Genomic DNA, 6,494 nt, shown 5'->3' with positions numbered 1-6,494 from the left:
ACGTGCGCGTGATTCAGAGAAATTCACAACGACGCGTGCACGTACCTGACACGTACACGTGAGAAGCGATTTGCACAGCGATGTGTGCGCGTACCTGATGCGTACGCGTGACTGACGCGTACGCGTGACATGCGCCACATGCAGAAAATGCAGAAAATGCTGGGGGCGATTTTGGGCTGAGTTTGGACCCAGTTTTCGGCCCAGAAACACAGACTAGAGCGAGGGGACTAGCAGAAACTCAACACACATTCTCATTCGAACAGTTTTTAGTTTGAGTTTTAAATCTTAGAGAAAAATTACTACTTCCTCTAGGTTTCCTTCACATTCATAGATTTCTAGTTTTTATGCTTTTGATGCTTTTGCTTTGGATATTGAGAGGAGTCAATATCCGTTGAAGTTGCTATTCTAGTTTGTTTCCTTATTGCTTTACTCTTTTAATTGCCCATTAACCCTGTTCAGATAAGGATGTTGCATTTTGGGATTTATTAATGCAAAGAATTACTTTTACCTTTAAATAAATTTTCAGTTCCTATTTAATTTAATTTATCATGTCTTCTTCTTATTCCCTTTTAACGTTTATGAAAATTACATTCATGTCAATGGAGTAGATTCCCAACTTGACTTGGGTGTTGATTGAGAGCAGACCCTTGAGTTGAATTACTCAAGTGTTAATTTTAATTAGAAGTTGTTGGCCACTTCTCTAGACACTAACACTAATCCTGCCCAAGGAAGAGGATTAGGAGTTGTGAATAGAAGTTAGCCCAACTACTTGACTTTCCTTTATTCAGTAAGGGTTAACTAAGTAGAAACAACAACCTCTTATTATTACACTTGGAAAGAATTCAACAAGGATAGAACTTCCAATTAATCTACCCCCGGTCAAGGCTTTTATTTGATTATATAAATTCTCTCGCTAATTTTCATTTCTTTAAATTACAATTATTTATTTTCCTGTTCTCCAACTCTTAAAATTTCTCGGAAAACTCCTGACTAATAAAATACCACCTTTTGGTTAACTCGTTGGGAGACGACCTATGATTTCTACTCCCAGTATTTTTATTCTAAAATTTGTGACAACCCTTCTAACTTGATAAGCAGGATTTTTGCTGGTTAAGAACTGTACTCGCAACGTTATTTCTATATTAATTTCTTAATCGGCTAATTTCTGCCTCATCACCCTCTAACAAAACAAGGGGAGGAGAATTTAGAGGAAGCTTCCATATCAACAGAATTAAAAAAAGACAAAGTAAAAATATACGAAACAAGAATCCCAAACCCCCACAGGCTCAAGAAATAAAATCAAGAGAAGAACTTTTCAAAATTCTTAGAAGTATTCAAGAAACTACAAATCAAAATTCATGAAAGATTTTATGTCCAGAAAAAGATTCTTCTAAAAAGATGAGAACCTAATTCTCACAAAGGAATGCAGTGCCATTATTCAGAGAAAATTACCACAAAACGTGAAAGATATAGGTAGTTTTCAAATACCATGCACTATCAGAGATATCACCATTGGCAAAGCTTTTTGTGACCTAGGAGTTAGCATCAATATGATGCCACTATTTATGATGAAAATGCTACAGATTAAGGAGATAAAACTAACCAGAATCTCATGACAATCAGCCGACCAATCAATGAAATTTTCATATGAGATAGTAGAAAATGCATTGGTCAAAGTCGAAAAGTTCATCTTCCCCACTGATTTTATAATTTTCGACATGGAAGAAGACGAAGATTTCTCAATCATCCTAGGAAGACCATTCTTGACCACCGGATGGGCGCTTACTGATGTTAAAAAAGTAGAGCTAACACTAAGGGTACATGAAGAACAAGTGGCCTTTAACGTCTTTAAAGCCATACAATATCTATGCAAAGCAGAAGAATCAGAGAGTGCATGAGTATCGACTCAATTGACACTCTAGTCCAAGAAGTTGTCGATGAAGAAACCTTTGAGGATCCTCTATATCACAAAGATTCTAAAACTGAGGAGGAGCTAGATGACGCATGCTTCATGGAGGTTAATAGGAGAGGTGTTGTGAGATGATGAGCGGATATTTTATAAGCTTTTTGGCATCTTTTTCATATAGTTTTTAGCATGTTTCATTTAAGTTTTATTAAGTTTTTATAGGTTTTAGTGTAAAATTCACATTTTTGGATTCTACTTCGAGTTTGTGTGTTTTTATGCAATTTTAGGTATTTTTCTAGCTGAAATTGAGGAGCTAGAGCCAAAGTCTATTTCAGAGGTAGAAAAAGTGTTGCAGATGCTGTTTGGATCTGACCTCCTTATACTCAAATGCGCTTTTCTAGAGCTACAGAAGTCCAAATGGAGCGTTCTCAATGGCTATGGAAAGCTAACATCCAGTGCTTTCCATAAATAGAAAATAGTCCATACTTTGCTTCAGAATAGAAGGCCCAAACTGGTATTCAATTCCAGCAATCTACCCCAGTCCAGGCATCCAGTGCCCACAAGGGGGTAGCCAGCGTTCAAACGCCCAAGAGTGACCCCCAAGCAGGCGTTCAATGCCCAAGGAGTCTCCTAGCATGTGGATCTCAATCAAGCTGAGCCAAAACACTTACCAAGTAGGTCCCAGAAGTAGATTTTAGCACTAAAAGACTATTTTACCCCTTTATGTAATCCTTAGTCATTAGTCTAGTATTTATTTGAGAACTTTTATATTCTAAAATGTTTAGTTCAAACTATTTTCAAATTAAACATTGTATTGTCTATCAGTATAAGTTTCTAAACCTCCTAGGTTGAAGGGAGGAGCTCTGTTGAGTTTTATGGATCAATAAAGTACTACTGTTCTTTCTCAGTTTGTGTTTGATTCTCTATTCTAAGATGAATCTTCGTTCTTCATTCTAAGACCGTGTGCCTGACAACCACTCGTGTTTTTCTTGGGTTTGTATGAATACATAACTGGAAAGCATTGAACCACTAGCTTGATTATACATCTCTTAGACGGCTAATCCACGACTTCATTAGGGACTTCTCGAGACACCAATTCAGCCGAGTTATGGGGAGATTAGAGTCTTTGTGGTAGAGGCTAGAATCCAAAGGCGCAGCATTCTCTGATCCGGAAGATTCGACCTTGTCTGTAGCGTTTTGAGTAGGATCACTAAGGAGAATGAACTGTAGGAACTTTACCCTCAATCAGAATGGATCCACACTAACCCTAGAGTTCAGATCTGGAGGAGCATTGGCGACCTCTCAACCGGCGTTGATCACATACAACCTGCCATAGAAGAAATCACTCACAGTTGAGGAAGAAAGTAAGACCGGATTAATCCAGAAGAATAAAGCATCTCTAAGACTTAACCATCATCTTATCATTGCAAACATATCAACCTAGTTAAGTTCTCTTTATTTTCTTTTTATGCGTTTAAACAAATCCAACAACTCTTCTATTCACTTGACTAAGATCTATAAGATAACCATAGCTTGCTTCAAACCACAATCCTCATGGGATCGACCCTGACTCGCTCAGGTATTACTTGGACGACCCAGTGCACTTGCTAGTTTAGTTATACGTAGTGTGGGAATTCGTGCACCAAGTTTTTGGTGCCGTTCCCAGGGATTGTTCGAGTTTGGACAACTAACAGATTATCTTGTTGCTTAGATTAGGTATTGTCTTTAATTTTGTTAGAGTCTTTTAATTTCTTCTAATTTTTCGAAAAATTCAAAAAAAAAAAGAGACTATTTTTGAAATCTTAACTTTTCTTTATCAATCTTTGTTTTTTGTTTGAGCCTTTTGTTTTTGTTCTTGTTGAATTTTCGAATTTCTTGAGTCTTTCTTTTAAAAATTTTCAAAAAATTGCGTCTTTTGTTTGAGCCTTGTGTTAATCTTTAAGTTTGGTGTCTTTTTGTTGTTTTACTCTTTCTTTATTAAATTAAAAAAAAAATATCTTTTCTATCTTTCTACTTCAATTTTTGAAAATTACAACAAAATTTTCAAATTTTAATTTTAAAATCATTATCTTATCTTATCTTAGTTTTAAATTTCAAAATTCAAACCTTTTCAAAATCAAATCTTTTAAAAAATCATATCTTTTTCAAATCTTTATCTTATCATGTTTCAAAATTAAAATTTAAAATTTAAAAATTTAAATTTCAAATTTCAAAATCAAATATTTTTCAAAATTCAAATTTTAAAATCAAATCTTTTTCAAATATCAATTTCAAATCTTATCTTTTTCAAATCTTTTTCAAATCTTTTCAAATTCTTATCTTGTCTTTTCTAATTTCAATTTTTAAAATCAAATCTTTTTCAAATCTTTTCAATTTCTTATCTTATCTTTTCTAATTTCAAATTTTAAATTCAAATCTTTTCTGATCTTCTATCTTATCTTGTTTTCATATCTTTCTTAATTAGTTAGTTGTTTTCTCTTTCTTCTTTTTCAAAACTTCCTAACTAATTCCTCTCTCTTCTATTTTCCAAAATCCTTCTTCTATTTCTCTCTCTTCTTTTTCGATATTCATTAATTAATCTTCAATTCTTTTTATTCAATTAACCTTAATTTTTGAATTTAGTTAATAAATAAAATAAAAACAAAAATATTTTAATTCTTGTTTCTTTTTTACTTCTAATATTCGAATTCTTCTTCTCCTTCTTCTATCTTCATTCTTCTTTCCTTTCTTCTTCACATCAAACAGGAAGTCATCTGTTCTTGAACATAGAACTCCCATTCTTCTTCTTTATTGGTTTCTTCTTCTTGTTTATGACTAGGAATAGGAATAAAGAGCCTCTCTTTAATCTTGATCCTGAACCTGAGAGGACATTAATGAGGAGCTTACAATAAGTTAAAGCACAACACTCCGGAAGAAACCTCTCAGAAATTTTCGAACATGAAGTTGACAGCATGGCAGCCGAACCTAATCATGAAGGAGAGGCAAGAATGGTTCTTGGTGCTTACACCAAGCCTACCTCTGACTTCTATGGCAGAAGTATCTCTATACCTGCCATTGGAGCTAACAACCTTGAGCTGAAACCTCAACTGGTGACCTTAGTTCAACAGAACTGCCAGTACCATGGACTTCTATAGGAAGATCCAAATAAATTCTTATCTAAGTTCTTGCAGATATGTGACACAGTCAAGACCAATGGAGTGAGTCCTGAGGTCTATAAACTTATGTTCTTTCCTTTTGCTCTAAGAGACAGAGCTAGATTGTGGTTAAATTCTTAACCTAAAGAGAGTCTTGACACATGGGAGAAGGTGGTCAATGCATTCTTGACCAATTTCTTCCCACCTCAAAAGTTGAGCAGACTTAGGGTGGAAGTTCAAACCTTCAGACAAAAAGAGGGTGAATCCCTCTATGAAGCTTGGGAGAGATACAAGCAACTTATCAGAAGATGTCCTCCTAACATGATCTCATACTGGACCACACTTTACATCTTCTATGATGGCCTTTTTAAGATATCCAAGATGTTACTGGATAACTCTACTGGTGGAACACTCCACCTGGAAGAAAATGCCTGAAGAGGTAAGAGAACTTATTGACATGGTTGCAAACAACCAGTTTATGTACACTTCTGAAAGAAATCCTGTGAGTAATGGGGTACTTTAGAAGAAAGGAGTTCTTGAAGTTGACACTCAGAATGCCATATTGGCTCAAAATAAGATCTTGACCCAGCAGGTCAATATGATCTCTCAGCATTTGACTGGAATGCAAGCTGCAACTGGCAGCACTCAAGAAGCTTCTTCTTAAGTAGAAGCTTATGATCCTGACCAACCCACCATGGAAGAGGTGAATTACATGGGAGAACCCTATGGAAACACCTATAATTCCTCATGGAGGAATCATCCTAACCTTTCATGGAACGATCAACAGAAGCCTCAGTAAGGCTTCAACAACAATCAAGGTGGAAGAACCCAAAATAGGTTCAACAACAAACCACCATTCCCATCTTCTCAAGGGAATATGGAGACTTCTAAGCAGAGCCTTTCTGACTTAGTTACTATAGTCTCCAACCTCTCTAAGACGACTCATAGTTTCATAACTGAAACAAGGTCCTCCATCAGAAACTTAGAGGTATAAGTTGATCAGCTAAGCAAGAGGATCCATGAGACTCCTCCTGACACTTTTCCTAGTAACACTGAAGTGAACCCAAGGAAGAGTTCAAGGCCATCACTACTGAGGCTAAGGCCAAATCTGGAGAGATTTGGATGGCGTTGAATGCTAGTGAAGAGCATCTCATTGGGTGTTCAACACCCAAGCTGCCACACAAGCTGGCGTTGAACGCCAGTGAAGAATACCTCACTGGGCATTCAACGCCCAAACAGACAGCAAAGATGGCATTGAACGACAGTGAAGAAGCCCTCACTGGACGTTCAACGCCCAAACTGGCAGGGACTCTAGCGTTGAACGCCAGGAAAGATGTTCCTTCTGGGCGTTTAACGCCCAACTTGGCAAAGGAACTGGTGTTAAACGCCAGTAAAGGAGTGCATGATGGGCGTTTAACGCCCAAAGAACCATCAGAACTGGCGTTGAACGCCAG

At 36.5% G+C, this 6,494-nt stretch overlaps 1 non-coding gene across 1 annotated transcript; it reads right to left on the bottom strand.

The window, feature by feature from the left end:
- Positions 1–5,259: 5,259 nt before the first annotated feature.
- Positions 5,260–5,368, bottom strand: LOC148571088 (small nucleolar RNA R71). The gene has a single exon (XR_015907781.1). It is a non-coding gene; the product is annotated as a small nucleolar RNA R71 (small nucleolar RNA).
- Between the last annotated feature and the right edge of the window lie 1,126 nt (positions 5,369–6,494).

Source organism: Arachis ipaensis, chromosome B3, assembly GCF_059453495.1.
Source record: "Arachis ipaensis isolate K30076 ecotype BB chromosome B3, ASM5945349v1, whole genome shotgun sequence".
Taxonomy (NCBI): Eukaryota; Viridiplantae; Streptophyta; class Magnoliopsida; order Fabales; family Fabaceae; genus Arachis; species Arachis ipaensis.
Note: the sequence above shows the minus strand (reverse complement) of the source record. Positions and strands in the feature narration are given on the sequence as shown.